We start from the raw sequence: 20,026 nt of genomic DNA, 5'->3' as shown, positions 1-20,026 counted from the left end.
CTCCTTCTTGGCAGAGATGCCCAGGCTGATATTTCTCTCCTTGCACAGCGCCCTGAGGTAATTGATCCTCGGAAGAGGGAAGGTGGCCAAGTCGATGTCCATGTTCTCTAAAAATTTGTAACTTGATAAACCTTTACCAAACTTTTTTAAACTTTTGGAACTTTTTCTTAAAGTCAGTATAATTCAGGAAAACAGTGCCCTGGAAAATCAAAACTTGACTGGTACGGCTAAACACAAGTTTTGGATCCCACAGCTAGGCACCAGTATGAAGAATTGTGGTGTACTATATGGTGTGCGACCTCACAGTGGAATACCCTCACAAAACCAACTTGGATCTAGTCAGACTCGTTTGCTAAACCTTAGCACAACCCTGTGTAGCTGTGGTTTTGAGCAGTCGGGCTTAAACAAATGAACTAGTGTAAAGCATTTATAAGTACCAAAAAACCGAAATAAGAAAATCATGCTACATGAAAGAAATCTGACACCGATTTATAAAAAATATCTTATTTTTATTCATTTTTAGACATTAAAACAAACAAAATCCATTGGAGAGTTCCGGAGATACAGATCTTTAAGTAAAACGTAAATCTCAGCGTTTCACTCAAACGCAAACAAGCATTGGTAACTGCAAAGTTTAAAAACATAAAACATTTAAAGAGTTGTTCGACTACTCCAGCCTATTTTTGGTGGCTATATCCAACAGGGGAAAGTTTCCGGGCAATGAGGAGTAGTATGACAGTTACCTACGCACCAAAGCAGTCTCAAGACAAGTTCCAGGCTTTATGGGCAAACCGCCATCGACTTCAACGGAGTAGTCATGAGGCAAGCTATACAAAATGCTGACAAAGCTGAGGATGGTATGCGGTCGATGGAGCTCTTCCGGGGCCTACTCCTCAATCCAGGTGGGGAGACTTTGGCAACAGGGGTCGATGTCCCTTGAAGTCCTCTTAGGACCAACAAAAGCCCAGTTGCAACTAGACTACTGATCTCAGTGAAACTAGCAGTTCCCTTTGGTGGAGGCTGGTGTCTGTCTTGGGTGACCAAACTGCACTCTGACAATTCTCCTGCGGACTCTGGTACAAATTTTGAGGATCGGGACACGGTTGCCTGGGCTGCACGTAAGAAGGTGAGTGATGATCAGACATTGTGGCTACTGACTGGCCAGAACTGGTTTCTTTAACTTTCATGGTCTTGGTGCCAACTGACTCTTGGAGTTCACCTTTTTTGTCTGGGGCTCTGGAGCAACTTTTCCACAAACCAGTAACCAATGGCACAATCCTGTCTTTGCTTGTCCAAGGATCAGCAAGTGCAGTCCAGCAGTTGGTGCAGCTTGTCTTACCAGGTCCAGGGAACAGCAGGGCAGTCCCTACGGTCCTCTCGCCAGTCTAGACGTGATCGGAGGTCTGGGTGCCTGGTGTGTTATGTTAATGAAGCTTCTAAAGCGCAACTGTTACCCTAGGGTGGTGGTGGATGAAATGACTATACAGTAAAAAGCCAGGTTTTCAACCCTTTCCTGAAGTAAAGGAGCTCGGTTGAATTTCTGAGATGTAGAGGTAGGCCATTCCAACCCTTTGCGGCACATCTGATAAAGCTCCCGCCACCCCAGCTAGCTTTTTTGACAGGGGGGACAATCACTAGTTTTGTTTCAGTAGAACGCAAAGTTATTCTGGGAGTGTACCATTGTAGACGCTGTTTCAAGTATTCAGGGCCTACGCCCTTAAGGGCCTTGTAGACTGTGCAGAGAGCTTTAAATTGTGCTTGTTGTTTTACTGGGAGCCAGTGAAGATGTCTAAGCCCCTTCCTAACTGAGTCAAACCTGGGTGTGCCCGTCAACAGCCTGGCTGCAGCGTTCTGCACGATCTGGAGTCTGTTCATATGTCTCTTTTGGATGTTCAGGTAGAGACCATTACATTAGTCCAGTCGAGACCAAATGAGTGCTGTGACCACTGTCCTCAGGCTGTCACCCGCAAAAAAGAACTTTATTTTCCTCAAAATTCTGAGGAGGAAGAAGCATACGGAGACAACCCCACTTATCTGATCCCCAAAAGTGAGACTGTTATCCACGATCACCCCCAAGTTCTTCAATCTTTTTAGGAACCGGGAGCGTCCCCATTTCTTCCAGCCACCAGTCAGGCATCCACAGATTTAAGTTGTTGCCAAATATGATAACCTCCGTTTTTCCAGCATTAGGTTTCAGGCAATTAGATGCCATCCATCCCGAGATGGCTTTCATACAATCATGACATCTTTTTCCAGTTTCAGCTTCTTGGCCGTGCTGGAGGGACAGCACAATTTGCGTGTCATCCGCATAAGATGTCAGTTGGAACCCAAACGATCTTATCAGGGGTGCCAGAGAGGACACATACACGTTAAAAAGTGTAGGGCTGAGGGATGACTGCTGTGGCACCCCACAAGGAAGGGAAAAAGACCTTGACCTTTATCCAAATCCACCGTTTGGATTCTGTCAGTGAGGAAAGATTTCAGGAGATTCCAGGCATTGCCTTGAACACCCCCTTCTGACAAACGGTCCATCAATACCTCATGATGGACAGTATCAAAGGCCGCCGAGAGATCCAACATGATCAATATCGCGGCACCTCCCTGATCCAAGGCCTCTATTACTACTTCCGTAGATTTAATCAAGGCCAGCTCAGTGCTATGTTCAGCACGAAAGCCATATTGAGTAGGATTCAGTAGGCTGTTGGTCAGGAGAAAAGTGCTGAGTTAGGCGTTTATAGCTTTATCCAGCATTTTTGCCGGCAATAGGAGACGCGAGAAGGGTCTAAAGTTACTTGGATCCTTGGGATCCAGGTTCGGTTTTTTTAAGCAAAGGGAGAATAGATGCTATTTTCCAAGCTCTGGGGAACTGGCCCAAGTTAAGAATGGTATTAAACAAGGGGGTAAGGGCTGCCCCAATGATGTCAGGGATTTGTTTAATCACGGACACCGGACAAGGGTCCAGTGTGCCATATTTAGGCTCAAAAAGTGCCCTCAGGGGATGGAGCGGTTACTAGCCAATAGGCTACTAGGACTCTCCCCACCTGATAACGACTTCCTGTGAATAGTGCCATCTAGTTATCCAAGATGGCAGAACCCCTCTCTCGATCTGTGGAGTTTGGTAGCCCATCCTAGAAATGTGGCTACCTGAGGGCTACACGCCTGCGGAAAAACTGGTTTCACAACTGGTTTCCCCTCTCTGTCCCTGACGCCAGCCAGAGCTGTTCCTCTCGTAGGATCACCGTTTGCCCTTCATACGGCTTCCCTTTGACGGCTCACACCCTGTGTGGTTTTCTGTCAGGGAGCGGTAACACCTCTTACAATGGCAGGCCTCTACTGTTCGTATTCATGGAAGTCATTCACACTTCTCCCTCGGAGGGAAGAAGGTTGTCTTGTGGCCAACATCTGCAAGTGGCCACAGGAAGACTTGGGCAACTGAGTGGCATCTTTCTAAAAGTTGCTTTTCTCAAAACCTTACATTAAATGTAACTTGGACATCAAGTGAGATTTAATTCAATGATCATTTTCATACCTTGAAATATCGAATGAAGAAGCCCCATTCGGAAGTTATCACAGCTAAGCTGTCTCAGTACTCGCCGTTGGGGCTGCTAACTTTTCTGCAGTAATGACAATTTGGGGTTTTGACAGATAGAATATATTAAAATACATGTCCCACTCTTTTATATACAGCACGCTGCCTTAGGACAAGGTTGGCCTGCTTTAGGGGTGCGTTACATATATTGAAGAGGAAACTTTGGGCTGTGCCATTAGCTTAAATGAAAAAGTCAAATTAGCAGTTTCAGACTGCTCTGTCCGTCTGCAGTGACAGGTTGTGAGACATGTTTGCATGTTGTCACATCCAGGGTGGCACAATAGGTGCTGAAGCCTTTTGTGTGACACCGAAACTCACAGGCCCAGGGTACCACTGGTACCATCTACTAGGAACCTATAAATAAGTAAAGTTGTACCAATTGGGTGTAAGCCAATCAGATATATACTTTGTATGGTCAGATCTCTGACACTGAGGTCAGTTTAGCAGGCCTCTGTGCACTCTCGGAGTCAAAAAAACGGCAGCATCAGTCCAAAACTTTGGGGGTGATCGTGCAAAAAGACACATTTCCTTATAAACACCTTATATTCTTGTCTGCAATCACACCTTTTCTGATTGTCGGAGCTTTAAGCATTGTAGCAATGCTAATGGAGCATCTCTTCATTTCCCCTTAAAGTCTTTGTAGAAAATCATCCATTTTACCTTTGCTGGAACCTATAGTTTTTCTGGTTTTAGATCTCTGTGCACTTTAACCCTCCTAACCAGTGGTATAGTGTCTATGCTCCTGCTTTAAACGTGATCGAAACAGTATATTTAAAATACATATAAATGCCTAGTATATTGTACAGAATGTAACTGGGGCCTGTGCATTAAATGTCACTAGTGGATTGCAGCACCTATTGTGCCATCCACTACAGTGACGGTGTAAAACAAGGCTTCAGGCTTACCATTGTAGGCTGACTGTATCAGTGTAAAAACTGAAAATGGAACCATCAAAATAAAACCTTTTGACAGGTTAAAACTGTCTTTTTTAAACATTAATAAGACATCTTAATTTAGGCCTTGCCACCCACAAGGCATGGTGCATGGTATTTAAAATGGGACATGTAGAAATTTAATGTTAACACATAGTTACAGTGGCTAGCACCCAAATATGTTTGATTGTGGCAGGCCTAGCTGTCCTATGAAGAAAACAAGACTACAGATACAAAAATTCTAACACTGTATCTCAGGAATGGGGCTAGCTAGAAAAGGTATTAAACCACTATTTTTAATAGTTATTAAAATCCAACTCAATGGTGAAATATGATTTTTATTCAATATTAAGGAAAAGTAGATTTTAGAAAATTTACTTTTACCTGCCTTAAATTCCTTGACACTAATTTGCATTTTCTCTCAAAATTCTCCCAGCCAGGTATTAGCATTTAAATAGGGTCCGTATTTCCTGGTTGCCGGTGTTTGTGCCAAGGAGGGACTCGGTGTCCCAGAACTGCTGGAGGAAAAGGAGGCAGACTCTTATGGCCCTCCCACGCGCCCTGAAAAGCGCGGCACAGGATGTATTTTCTGGTTGCCTGGTTGCTAGTGTTTGTGTCAAGGAGGGACTCTGTCTCCCATAACTGCTGTAGGAAATGGAGGTGGAGTCTTTGGGCCCTCACACACCACACGCGTTGAAAAGCGCTGCTTGCCTTCCGTGTCATGGAACGCGCCCGGGCCAAGGGTGGGCCCGCCTATGCCTGTCAGTCTGGAGGAGGCTGGGCTGGCCACCCCTCTAGGTTCTTGAACTTGGATCCTGTGGGTTGGAGTCTGGATATCCTCAGTTGAGGTGGATTCAAAAGAGCCACGACAGTAAAGGCCCTTGTGTGGCAATATGACCGCCTTTCAGCAGGAGCAGGTAGGAGGCAGATTTACTGTCATCTCGGTTTTGGTCATGGTTACTGGTGTAGCACTGACTGTGACTACCTTGTACAGCTTAATAACTGGTGTGGGCTCTCACTTGAGAGCTATGGGGAAACGCAAAGAAGCAGTGGCAGTAGCCCCTGGGCCGGCAGCAACCACAATGGACACTTTTTTACAAAGGGCAGCGAGGATTCTAGACAAAGAGATTGAGTTGGTGGCCCATCGGCGCTCCCTCTCCCCTGTAAATTGCCCCTTCACTAGTCCAGCAAGAGTCCTCATATCCCAGACTGCCCAGCTGGACTTAGGATCTTCAACCTCAACTACCAGACTGGAGGCGGGCAATGGGCCTGATCTAATGATGCAACGGTCACTAACACCCGGCCAGAGTCACCATGCCCCACTGCACAGAGCAAGGGTGCTATTATGCCCCTGGCCTCGGAGCCATCTATTCAGGCAGGTAGCACTAGAGCAGGGTCAGGACCGGGAGTTAAAAGAAAGTTCCTTGACCAGGAGCAAAGCAAAACGTCCAAGGGCAGAAGGGGTAGCGCAATGTGCTAATTAAACGCAAATTCTGACCAAGTCTGACATGGCGGCCATGATGGCAGGCTTCCTGGACTGGCAAGTATTGACCTCAAACTGGACCCTGTCAGGCAACGTTTAGCTACAATAGAGCTAGAACTCTTGAGAATTAGCCATCTCAGCCTAGTGGGGTACACCGACTCTCAGGGCAGACCAGTGGGGGCATCAGCCTGTTCTCAGACAGAGAATAATAGAGGGGGGAACAAGGGGGCAGGTGCAGTTGTCAGTGTTAAATCCAGTGCAAGGTAGCGTACCTAACCCCTCCTGGACCCTGGTGGATTTAGGCCCTTCGGCGGTTGGCCCACAGGGTGGAGTGGAGGTCTCGAAAACCTTGAGCCCAAAAGTCCTACTGGGGCCAGCCAAACCCTTATTAGGCGAGACATCGAGAGGAGGTGGGCGGGTTCAGAGGCTGAGGCAGTAGACCCTGTGCAGCAGAGGCTATCCACCTTCCACTGGAATCAACACTGTACGTAGTGGTACTGGGGAATGTCCCGGTGCTTTCCTCTAATGCTTCAGAAGACTTCAATCAACTAAAGAATAAAGTCCTGCAGTGGCTGAACTGTAACACTGCCCTGGGTTTAAGGATGGAGAGATTTATCAACATGGTGCGCAGATTATCTTGGGTGGTAAGGTCCACAAAATATTTTGAAGGAGACTGTTATCATCAATTTTAACAGACCTCAAGTGGCAGAGAGAATCTTGTTTGAGGCTAACCAGAGTAAACCCCATGGTCCCGTCTCGTCCATCGTGCCCCACCCCCCCTGCGGCATTTTTATAGACCCTCAAGTAGCGTGACGATGCCTAGTGAGTCAAATCTGTGTAGGTTTCCGGCTCATCCTGTTCACTCTCAGCCTGGTTGGCAGATGGTGACCCACGACACACCCCTCTAATAGATTTTCTCCATTGGAAACGTTAGACACCTGCGATTGACTCACTGTGACGGATCCAGCAGAGTAACTAATCTCTTGTTCCCAGAAGTCACCTGGCCTCTCAGTTGGTCCGTGGGATGGCAAGGCTTGTAAATTTGTATCATGGAACATAGCCGGGTTAGCAAGCATGGTTGCCAACCCAGGCTGGAGCCTATTTGTAAAAGGATTAATCGAAATGCCTTCAGGAAACATGGTCCATCACGAACAGCTTCTTTTTAGAGGAATATAAGACTTATTTTGTGCGTGCCACCCCATAGACAGCGGGACGTTCTATGGTGGGTTGGTAATACGTCTCCTTAGCAGTTTGCTGTAGTCTATGTGGTGCTGCCAAACGATAATCGCTGTTTGCAGGCTTTGTTATTTTCCCGTGGGTCTGATAATTTGTTGCTTCAGAATTTTTATAATGCGGTTTCTACTTTCCCTGATGTTTGTAATAATTGACTTTTAATGCCCCTCACTATAGTAACCTCACGATCGCAGGCGATTTTAACCTTCATCTATGTGGGGACCCAAGAGTCTCGAATTTAAATGACATGGGCTGCCCTCGCTTGATGGGCATGCATGTAGAACATACTAAGCAGGGAAATATTCTTAATTCCCTAGTTGATGAGTTCAATCTAACCCAGCCTCTGTGCCAGCTGAACCAAGGCTGGAAACCTACTATTCCCACCTTTACAGGGAGGGGAAATGCATCATTTATACATTTAATTTTTCTTTCAACCCTCCTTTATTCACTTTCGTCTGACTTCTCCATAGAAGATAGTATGTTCAGCGACCACAACCCTTTGTGTATCAAGATCAGTTGGCCTCCACTATGGAAATCTAGGAAGAGAGCAGATGGGGAATACTGAAAGCCACTGATGGGGGCAGAAGACTAAGGTGGGCACACATTATCCCAAATCTCTTCTATGAGTCCCTTTTAGGTAGGCGCCATAGGGAGATAGATATCTGTACAACCAGGCAGGTAGCACTGGGGATCGTCATGTAGGCATTCTCGGTCATCTCTTGCACTATGAGAGACTTATTAACGGCTCCGTCCCTGTATCCGTCAGACCAGACCCCAAGATGGTTTGATCGAGATTGCTTTTGTGCGGCTAAGAAACTAAGGGAAGTGTTAGGCACTAAACCAAGGGACCCAGTTTTGGTAAAAGCCTGTAGAAGGCTATTTAAAGCCGAATTAGTAAGCTGCAAGGCCGAGTTGAGGGAGGAGGCAATGAGCAACCTCTCTGAGGCTAGCACCTTAAATAACATTGCTAAGTTTTGGAGTATTGTCAACAGTCCTTTTCTGGCAGGAGATGCTGCACAGGCCCTCGATGCGCATATCACAGAAGATGAATGGGTAGGTCACTTTGAGGAAATGTTTAGATGCCCATTAGAAGTGAGTACAACTTAGGGAAGTGGAGAGGGGAAATCGGCTCTTGTTATCACACTTGAAGAAGTTAGAAAGGGTAACGAAGGGTTGCCTAGAAACAAGGCACCAGGACCCGATGGCATTCCCCCGGATCTTTACATAGCTAACCCACAGCTGTGGGTGCCAGTCCTCACATCAATTATTAATGCAGCTATAGGAGCCGACCTGCCTAGCACCTGAGCTATATCCACCATTGTTCCACTGTTTAAAAAAGGTAAAAGGGGATAGTACTCTCTGCTATGGGCCAATCTCTCTGTTTGATTCAATGGTCAAGGTGGTGGGACGCATTCTATTGGACAGGTTAACCACATGGGCAGACCACAATAACAGCTTACCAGACATCAATACCTTTTTTGTCTGGGGAGATTAACAATTGAAAAACCAGTGTAATGATGTGGCAAGCCACTACCCCAAATTAACTAAGTTATCAACACAGAACCAATGGCTACAACCCACAGCGATGACTGTGGGCACTTCCCTTTTCAGGACATCCTTTTGAATGTATATATGATCCTTGATGTTTTGGCTTCCTTACTATAGGTAATGCTTCCCTAAAGAACAGATGGACTGAGAAACTGAACTGTATTTTAACCCTGGCAGTGGGTGTATCGGAATAAAGTACACATTTTTACGCTCCCTAGCCAGTTTTAGCTTCACTTCCTCACATTTGTTTTAGTTTTGCGCTGTGCCCTCACTCACACTGTTTTCTCATCATTAGTGGATTTAGAACATCCTACCAATATCTGAAAACATCCCTGAGCTCCTCCCTCTCAGAGAGGGGGGTTGTAGCGCTCAAAGGAACAAGGTTTTTCCTTTGGGAGGCGAATCCCATATGATGAAGCATGTCGCCTTTGGTGAGTGAGGGATTTCATCCTGAAAAGGGAAGTGCCCACAGTTACCGCTGTGGGTTGTAGCCATTGGTTCTGTGTTGATAACGTAGTTAATTTAGGGTAGTGGCTTGCCACACCCGTTACACTGTTTTTTTTAATAGACCCAAGGATTTCGTACTGTTTTTTGAGTAATTATTGGGGAGCAAATCCTTTGTGGTCTTAAAAATTTCCCTGGGACCCTCCTGCTTTGAACTGTTTTGGTTTGGTAGAGATCAACAATTGACCAATGCATGAATTTGTTTATGATCCTAAACAAGTACACAGTTGCCCGCCCCGGCACCATTTATCTGGCCTTCATGGACCTGTCCTCCTCCTTTGATCGTTTGAACAGAAGTAAGCTATGGGAGACCTTGTCGTTTATGGGATTGGATAAAGACATTGTCTTCTTTTTACGAGACCTCCATAGGGACACCAAAGCAGAGGTACGTTATACCAATGATTGCAAGGTGACCTGGCAGTTTCCAATCCAGAGAGGGGTTCGACAGAGTTGCATATTGGCCCCTTTTTAATTTAATTTATATATTAATAACCTGGAGAAGGTATTAGTGGACACAAAGGTGGACTTCCCCAGGTGGGACGACACAGAGAAACTAATCTCTTGTTCCCAGAAGTCACCTAGCCTATCAGTTGGTCCATGGGATGGCAAGACTTGTAAATTTGTATCATGGAACATAGCCGGGTTAGCAAGCATGTTTGCCAACCCAGGCTGGAGCCTATTTGTAAAAGAAGCATCCTGTGGTGGCTCCAAGAATGCAGACATCAACATGGGAATACGCTGAGGACACAGCAGTACATGGGCCGTTATCGGGTCCAGTAAAGCATCCACGTCCGATGGCGCAACCGATAGAAATGTTAGACAGAGATCCAACATGCATTCTTGTCCGCAGAACAGGCATCAGAGGACAGGCAGAACTCCGTTTTTGTTTTGTGTAAATTTCTTGATTGCTTTTTCAAAGGTATAATCCATGTTCATATACGATTACATATCTCGTAGACAACAGTTGACAAAATGAGCATTCCAATAACAAACTCGGGTATAATTTTGATATATACTTTCCCTTGAAGATGCTTTCCAATCCAACATTTAAAAAAACATTTTTTTTTTAAACCTTTAACTAGGTAGTCCCCAACCCCCCCACCCTACCGGGTCCAACCAACTCAAGGTCCATCGATCATATAACCAACCGTGGGTTAGGCAGAACACAGTTTGTCCAGACTGGTCTAAATTACAGGAACCAAGACTCGTTCAGTTCGCAAAGGCGAGGTGTGCCTCGATGGAGTACCATGCGATCACGGTATCTGCACTCCAGGACCGTTTTTTCCATCTCCTTGGTGACTGCAACATCCATTGCGTAGCAGAACAATTACAATCAGGATTCGTGCTATTAGAAACAGGATCAGCGGAAGCCCTCCAAAAATGCTTCCGAATACGGAGTGTATGAAGTTTGGAATCACTCCGAAGACTGTCTGAAAGGTGCTTAACAGTCAAGAACCTATGTTCTTAAATAGGTGTACTATACCCGTCGTATCAGACATGTTAAACGTAGGTCGTACCATTTCTGTGAAATAGAAAGGGCAATTCATTCGTACAAATTCCTGTATCTCAGCTGAGGACCTTGCGACCTAGAGATCAAAAGTCTCTCGGGCAGAGGTTACGGGCACAGTTTTTGTAAAAGCATGGCTTTAATTCAGCTCAGAGTATCAAACCGTTTAAAGGAAACATTCAATGAAGGCCATATAGGCGCCTCCCTGACTGTGTGGGTCGGTGGAAACAATACTTGCCTGCAACAAGTAGCCCTGGAGTCTACAGTGACAAGATATGCGATGCTCGGTGGGGGATATCCGAGGTGTGTTCAAGTCTTTGTTTAGTGGCTAGTCCAAGACATGAGGTCTGTTGCACAGTGTCATTCAGAAATATTATCTGCTGTGGAATGAGGCATGCACAAAATAGTGCTTCTGTTCCCTGGACTTGCCATTCCTTTAAACCCCAGACTGATCTTATGTCTATAGTGTCCTTCCATAAGCCAAAACCTTGTTCAGACAGTTGGGAAATAAAGGATGCAGAGTAAATCGTTTTGGTGTTAGTTAGCATATTTATCTGTGCAATTGTAGGTGCAACCTTATAATATTATGAGGTTGGGTCAGAAGTGTTAAACCCCGTAAAATAAGGACATTTCTATGCAAACGTTTTCAAACTACCTTTTGGCGGTGTCGGGCAATGTTCCCATTGGTGGTATGTAAAAACATTAGGTGGGATACTGGATTTGTGTAAAAAGTGATGACCATAATGCTGGTAACAGTACATTGTGTTGTACTCAATTGTGTCCTCTAACATTTCAATGCTTGAAAATGCAGCGGATTGTTCTAAATCAGACAACATATTATTTACAGTTTCAAAATCCCAATCGTCAGAAAATGTACTGGAGCTAATGATATCATTTAAAGAAATTTAGAACATATGAGGAATTTTCAAACGTTTTGTGGGACCAAATACATCATATGAAATTCTGTCCCAAACTATACCCTCAGTAATTGGAACAGCTGTAATGTTCACGAAGGACAGGTCTCTTTGTTCACGATGAGATGACGTATGAGGTTTCAGGACCAAGTTCACATTTGATACCACAGAGCGTTCTGGGAGATAGTTTCCATTCATGAGTAAGCAAAAGACAGTCACTCGGCCAATCCATAACAGGAAAAACAGTATTCCAGTTGTCATCCAGAGTTGTAGCCATGGTCAGACCAGGTAAGTCTTTTTTTTTTTTAAATGTAGAATTCAAGAAGTTGTTGTTTATGAGAAACTTGAGATGGCGTTGTTTCAGGGTCACTGGGATAGAGAGAAAAAGTATCAAAATCAATGAAGTAGCCAGATGCAGTTCGATCTATCTTTGGTGGCTCAGCAGGTTTTGTTGAACTAAGCGGTACAAAAGGGGGTGGTGATGGACGGAGCATCAGAACCAATCAAACACTCACACCCAGTCAACAGATCTGGGTTTGATCCATCACCGTTCTTTAGCCCACTCTGCCACCCCAGTTCAGACATGGCCATATGCAAATCAGTCTGACCCTGTGCCTCATGGGAACAGTCCAGCCCGAACTGCCAAGCCATGCCTTCCCTGGACCGGAAACAAGCTTCCTAGGACCAGTTTCTGGCATTTCAGCCGTCTTCAGCCAGGCTTGCTTGAATCCAGTGGCAAAGTGAGCAAGGGACTCACGTCTGAGCATACCCTGCCAACTTATGGCGAACAAAGCTGTACAAAAGGGGGTTCTGCATTCTGTCCATCAATTGTTGTTTTTGCATTTGTCACCCCGAGTGGGACGGGTGTGCTCAGACGTGAGTCCCGTGCTCTCCATGCCACTGGAATCAAGCTATCCTGGCTGATGAGGGCTGAAAGCCCGAAACCGGTCCTAGGATGCTTGTTTCCAGTCCAGGGAGGACCTGGCTTGGCAGTTAGGGCTAGACTGTTCCCATGGGGCACAGGGTCAAGACTGATTTGCATATGGCTGGGTTCAAACTGGAATGGCATGGTGAGCAAAAAAACAATGGATTTAGGCCCAGATCTCTGTACTGGGGTGAATGTATGACATTGTTCTGCATTCTGTCCATCAATTGTTGTTTTCGCATTTGTCACCCCGAGTGGGACGGGTATGCTCAGACGTGAGTCCCGTGCTCTCCATGCCACTGGAATCAAGCTATCCTGGCTGATGAGGGCTGAAAGCCCGAAACCGGTCCTAGGATGCTTGTTTCCAGTCCAGGGAGGACCTGGCTTGGCAGTTCGGACTGGACTGTTCCCATGGGGCACAGGGTCAAGACTGATTTTGCATATGGCTAGGTTCAAACTGGAATGGCATGGTGAGCAAAAAAACGATGGATTTAGGCCCAGATCTCTGTACTGGGGTGAATGTATGACATTGTTCTGCATTCTGTCCATCAATTGTTGTTTTTGGTTTTGTTGAACTGGCAGACGTTTCTTTTAGAGGCATATTGATGTAGATATCGGTGTTAGGCCGAATTGATATTTGTCTTTCATTTGTGTTTTGATGTTCTGTTTGAACAGGAACGAGTTCCATTTCATTGTTGGAAAGTCCATTACTTGGTATTGGTGACTCTTCAAAAGTTATGAGTCTTTCTGTCTGAACTTCCTGTATGGTAGCAAGAGGAGAGCGTTGGCTACCCAGGAGCCCACAAGGCTTACTATTCAGTATTGGCCACATAGTGTGGTTCGATTAGATCGATGGAGACAAATCTCTTTTCTTATTTGCCGGCAAGAGGCGGAAGAAGTACTGTTCTTGTTCCTTTGACAGCCAGGACAGGTACAGGCTTTCTGTATGATGGTTCAGATTCTTTCTTGTCCACAATCTTTTCTCTGACCAGATCCCGACTTTTGGGATCCAGGCAGGTCTTGCCGTGATTGATTTGACTTTCCCAGTGGTGGTACGTTTTACTTGCACGTTGCTTTGTAGTGCCCGGAATTTATTTAGATCATGTAAAACAGCTAAACGTTTATTGATGTCAAATGGTTTTTCATCCACCACTGTGCTTTCATAGTCGAGATCAGGTACCCACATTCTTGTTCCAAATAAGACTTCCTAAGGAGTGACACCTCCAAGGAACTTCTTGGCATATTATTGAGTGCCCTCTGGACCCCGTATAAGTGATTGACCCAACTTCCACTCCAACCTAATACCCTTGCTGTTAAAGATTGCTTTGAAGTCTCGATTTTTCTTCTCTACGACCGAATTTCCCCCGAGATGGTACGGAGAGGAGTACCGCAATGCAACACCCAAACTTCTCATGGCCTCCTTGTAAGCCTTAGAGCTAAACGCGGGGCAGCAGTCAGAATGTAATGTGCCAACTGCTTATGTCCCTATAAAGACTCACAAATCTGTTATAACTGTTCGAGCGTCAGCCGAGCGCTGTGGCCATGCCAATAGGAATCTAGAGCATGAATCCACTGCTACCAAGATGTACTTGTAAGCCCCATCTTATCGTAGGGGGCCGCAGTGGTCCAAATAGACACAAGCGAGTGGTCTGTCTGATAGCAATAATGGTGTCTGCGCTGGATGTGGCACGGTGGAACCCTTCATCTGCTGGCAGATGTTGTAATTTAGGACAAAATTATTTGTCTGTTTAGTTATTCCCGGCCACCAATAGTGTTGTTTCAGTAAAGAAACTGTTGCAGTATCTCCTGCATGTGTAGAACTTAGACCCTTGTGTACAGCTAGAATTGAACCTAATCTGCGATCCATGTTTGAAATTACCCTGTCCCCCACTCCTGGAATTTGAGCATACAGAATATTTTTTTTGTATTCAACTTGTAGGAGTACTTGAGTGGAAAGCCTTTCGGTACAGTTGTGCTGTTTTTACGTGAAGCATTGGCAGCTACCATTATCTGTCCCTCTGTTCTAGTTTTTGAACGAGTGATTGCAGCTATGGCAGCAGTTCATACTGCCCCCTTTGCGGCTCCGTCTGCCAATGAATTCCCTTCAACCTGAACGCCATCACGTTGATGACTCGGCGTGTGTATCAAGTGAGCTCTCAGAAGTTCTTTTTCAACTCAGCTACCTGTTCCCATAGCAATTTATGCTTAATTGTGCCACCTTTTGAGTCTTTAATCTCATTTTGACCCCAGTAGGGAAGATATTCTTTGTATGACTGGACACAGTAAAAAGAATCGCACCTAATCAGTGTGGGAAATTCTCGATCCGCATTTATTACTGCCAGTAATAGGGCTTTTAGTTCTGCCAGCTGTGCTGTGCAGTCTCCTAGAGACTGTGTCTTCGTACTGCTTGGATGGAACTTGCCTTCCTGCATACGACCCTTCACAAACGCACATGCGGCGCTGTATTGTTGTTTATTACCTACGGCCGGCTGAGCAGAACCATCAGTGTAAATAATATATTCATACTGATCTAGAGACATTATTTCATTCGGGAGAGGCTATTCTTGTTCATATTGCAAAAATGCATGCGTCTAAAGTGTAGAGTCAAATTTGTAATCTACATCTGTCGCAGGGAGCGAATTAGCCCATTGTATCCATCTTGGATGTAAAGCTTTAGCATTCGTAACGCTTGCTTTTGTAGCAGCCTCTAAGGCGGTACCGGAGATACGACAATTATTTGTTTCCCCTGAGCCAGTGCTCTTTCTCTCACTACAGCAGTCTGTACTGCTGTCAGAATTGTTTCTGTAGAAGCAAAACGCATTTCAGCGTTTGTGTACAAGTGTGATTTGTATGCAATGGGTACTGTTTCGCCTTCATTGAAGGCTAAGTAAGTATACCCAGTTTGGCCCGCGATAACACCGATCACTAAATTTGTGGTTTTTACACATGTGTGTAGGTGTTTGGAAGCTACCATGTCAGCTTGTAAGGAACAAAGGATATATGTGTGTTCCTGTGTCCAATGCTTAACTGAAAAATCAGGTCTTATTAGGTCATAGAAAGATTTTAGTTTTTCTACGTAATCTAAAATGTAAGTTCTGCCAAAATTCGAGAATCCCAATATGGATTGTAAGTTTTTCAACGATTTAGGAGGTTGGAGCAGTGCGCACTTTTCTAAAAAGTTAGCTGCCAGGCTTTTCCCTTCACTTGATAGCTCAAATCTCAAAAATAGGACCACATTGAGGGCAATTTTCAATTTTTAAAAAATTTAATTTGTAGCCCTCAGAGATAAACCCCCAAATAACGTTGCTTACCCTGGTCAAGCGATCCTTTAAATCATCACCCATCAGATAAATATCATCTACATAGGACAATGCCTCTTCATCCAAATTTTGAAGTAACTCTGTTATCCAGCGGAGAACAACCCAGGGCTATTCTTATACCCTTGGGGGTGTCTACAAAATTGACCCTGAGAACCGAGCGCTGAGAATGCTGTCAAATACCTGCTCTCAGGCGCTATATTTTGGCAGAAAAATCCTTTTGAGATATCTATTGTTCTTTTGTATTTTTTCCGCACAATGTTATTCATCAATGCGGCACAGTGTGCATTCTGTACTGCAAATGTTTTAGTGCATGTGTTCAGATGTCTGTAGTCTAAAACTAGACCGTATGAATTATCGGGTTTTATTACAGGAAACAAAGGATTATTAATTGAAGAGGTGCAACTTTCAATTACACCCTGGTATTCAAGTTGATCTAAGATCTCCCTGACCTGTTTTTTTGCTTCTTGTTTTATTGGATACTGTCTCTGTGGAGTTGGAGTCGTTTTTACTGGGATTTCATGGTGAGGTGACTGAGCATCCCACCCAACGTGGTAGCGATATAATGCTGGAGCAAATACTACCGCCCAATCCTCTGTATGTATGTTTTAAGTATATTGAAACGAGGTCGGAAAAAGCCGGTAAAATTACAGTTTCTCCCTATGGGCACTCCATAACAATTTCAGGTGGCCAATCTTTTTCAGCTAAAAGGATGTCATATCCATAATTCAGGTTCTCCCAAAAGAGACCTTTAATTTTTCTGGGTTTGTCCCCATCCATTTGGAGTGTTATTTCATGTAACTTATGTGAGACACTTACCCTCGTATCAGGTGTCTCCACCATGATATTTTCATTCAACTCAGCTGTCACCAGAAAATCCATCAGGTTCTGGCGAGCTATTGTTACTTCTGCTGTGCTGTCTAGCATCGTCAGAGCCCAGTCCTCGTTCAGTAGTTAAATCCTCAGAATTCTGGGCATGTCTAACTTTAAGACCTGCTACTTTCTTCTTTTTAAATTGAGGTTTTGATCTTGGTTTCTCTTCTTTTTTGAAAGTATAGTCTGAAGCGTGTTGCGTGTCTCTGGACTTTGTATGCTCTTCTTGTCTGTGTTCTGACCGTCCTTCCGTCTCAACGTTTTTATGATGAATCCTGAAAGGAACGAGAGGGACGTGCACCAGTATCCTGATACCTGTCAGATTTTTTAATGTTATCACGATTCCTAAGGTTGTACCTCCTTTCGGAGGGCTCCTCTTGAGGAGACCCACCCCTGGATTGTGATCTGTTCTCTCTATTCTTTTCTTTTTATTGTTATCCCTTTTCTTCTTGGAAGAATCGGGTGCTTGCTTGGTGTTCTCTTTTTCAGGCCCACCCATAAGTTGAGGTTTTGTTGCTCTAGTTCCCAAACTTCTCGACCTAATTCATCATAGGTGTCTTCGATAATTTTAGGTAATTCACATTCCTGCTGTAAAGGAGTGAAATACGTCAGGCGTGGGCGTTTTGCCAATGCTGCTGCCTCCCCCTTTATGTTTGCTAATATAATAGCTGATACCTGGACAAATTTTCCAAACAATTTCATCCTTAAGTTAAGAGCAGATTCTGCTCCATACTCATTCTGTATTTGTCTTAATACATCTGGTATTACTGCTAATGAAGGGATACCATGAGTTCTGGTATATATGGCAGCGAAAACTGTACCCCAAGAGGTACAATCCTCTATCTGGGGAGCTATCCCCATTGGCAAGCAGATTGTTAGCATTCTGTGTTTTTCTTGAGGGCTTGTGTGTGGAAATACTGCCTCTAGCTGTTTTTTTTTTTAGCTATCCAGAATGTCATTTGGTCATGTCTAGTGGCCATTTTACCCATAACTGCATGTAGCCTTTGTGGTGTTATTTTAGTTGCAGATCCCGGAATTTGTCCTGCTGGTGTAGCCCTTGCTGGCTGAAGTGTGATTGTTTTCATCACAAACTGTGTTAGGTTTCTGTAAAGTTTTATTATTTCTTTATGAAGTGGACGTAAGTCTGCTACTGGCATTATGTCAATGTCTGGATGTGGTGTGTAAGCCACTAGGACTGGCCAAGTCGAGCCATCTTTTCCGAGCGGACCGAGTCTTACTTTTTCTTTCGTGTGTGGGAAGGCACCTTTAAACCAGTTTATGTGCTTCTTCTGAGTGTGCAGAACTTCAATGTCCTCATACGGATAGTATTCATTTGGTGTTTCATCTTCAGTATAAAAATGAAATGTATTTGTTTGTGCATCTGCTTGTGGGAATTTAACCCATGAATAGAATACCTCTGTTCTGTATAATTTGTGTTCCTCAATCACGAATGTGACTGTCCCACCCCTAGCTGTGACACCATAGTCTGCTATTTTTAATGTAAGGGCAGTTCTGACATTTTCTGAAATGTTTATTTCATCTTCTTCCTCCCTTGCTGCACGTTATGCTGGCGCAGCTGCGTCTTCGTCAGCCATCATTTTGAAAAGGAAGAAGTTTCAAGGAAACTGAGATATGGTTTTATGCACAATAGGAACTATTTGTCCTTCAAGCATGATAAACATACACCCAATACATAGGATATGCCTACTCCGCTATGGCGGATAGTTCCCTTCCCACTCCAGACGTCTCTGGAAAAAATGTGAGTAGGGGTCTCTGAGAATAGCACGACTGAACTACTCAGATTTGACCATTAAATAAGTACCAAACCAACGTTGGCGGCGCCATGTTGTGTAGTTCCTATAAACCTTTATAGGATCTGTGCGTTTAAACAATATAGACTGTGGGATTGGTGTTCAGACTGATTCCAGCCACCCCCACCGGGTATGTTTGCCTGTATACCAGCTAGCTCACAGTGCCACTAGAAACCCCTCTTACCAAGGAGAGAATAGTTCTTGGCAACTATCGAACATGACAACTCTGTCCCATCAGGGATCGTGAAAACAGTGCAGTACTTTTTGCTCAGTCACTCATGCTCACTTTGTCTCAGAGAGATACACAGAATAAACAGTGGGGAGTTTTCAATGAGCATTTATTGAACCAGCACCATTCTAGTATAAAATAGGTGTGCTGAGACAACCACAAGACAGAAACCGATATAAATGATTATAAGCACCGGGGGCGTGGCTTGGCGCGCGAACAAGATGGCCGCAAGCTAGAGGAGCTCCGGCGCATCGGTGCCTGCATCCTGTAAAATATCCTGTCAGGGATCCCCATAGCGGCTGAAAACGGTGGCGGAGACGGCTCGCTCACCCCCCACTGCGGCGGTCTGCTGAGCGGAGCGCGGCGCTGCTGGGCGGCGGCTCGAGATCGACTGCGAAGGGAGACCGGCGGCTGGTGAGGAGTGCCGGAGCCCTGCGGCCGGCCGCGCACGCTACTGTGCGCCGTGGCTTGCCACGTGACCCCTAGGCCGTGACCGTTGGAGCGCTGAGTGTGACGGCCTGGTGGCGAGGCGGAGCTGAGACCTCGGGAGCGCACTGAGGACTTATCGGAGGTCCGTGCCGGGAGCACACGCGGAGGAGAGGCGCTGGTCGGCAGGTCGGTGGCCGGAGGTGCGGACGCAGGAAGCGGCTGATTCCCACACGAGGGGCCTCTTGCCTGGCTGCCGCTCGGGCGGGACGCGTCCGGAGCTCTAGCGGCGGTGGGCCCTGAGGATCGGAGGAGGAGGCGGGGGGAGCGTGCCCCCTGCAGCGGCGATCGCGTGGCTGACCCGAAGCGGAGACAGCGGACGGAGGAGGCGCCACGACCCCGGTGGGGCCTGCAGACTGGGAGCCTCGGCCCTGGAGGAGGTGGAAGGTGAGGGGTCACGTCGCCCGACGCTTGGCGCACTGCGGGACACCCGCTGCCGGAGGGCATTACCTGGCTCCCTACGCTGTGGCACCTGGCCTGTGAAGGCGGCCGCCGAACTGAGAAGGGAGGCCGCCTGGTGCGCGGCGGGGCCCTGCCATAGCGGCTGGTTCTGCTGCGGCTAGACCGGGCCCATCTATTGGCGGACTGGACTACGGGCGGATGCCCACTGCACAACAGTTGGTTATGGGCCGGCTGCGCAATGCCCAGAAAGACGGCCGGGCCCCGGTGACAGGA

This window comes from Triturus cristatus, chromosome 9, assembly GCF_964204655.1.
Source record: "Triturus cristatus chromosome 9, aTriCri1.1, whole genome shotgun sequence".
Lineage (NCBI taxonomy): Eukaryota > Metazoa > Chordata > Amphibia > Caudata > Salamandridae > Triturus > Triturus cristatus.
The sequence above is the reverse complement of the archived record's forward strand: the minus strand, read 5'-3'. Positions refer to the sequence as shown.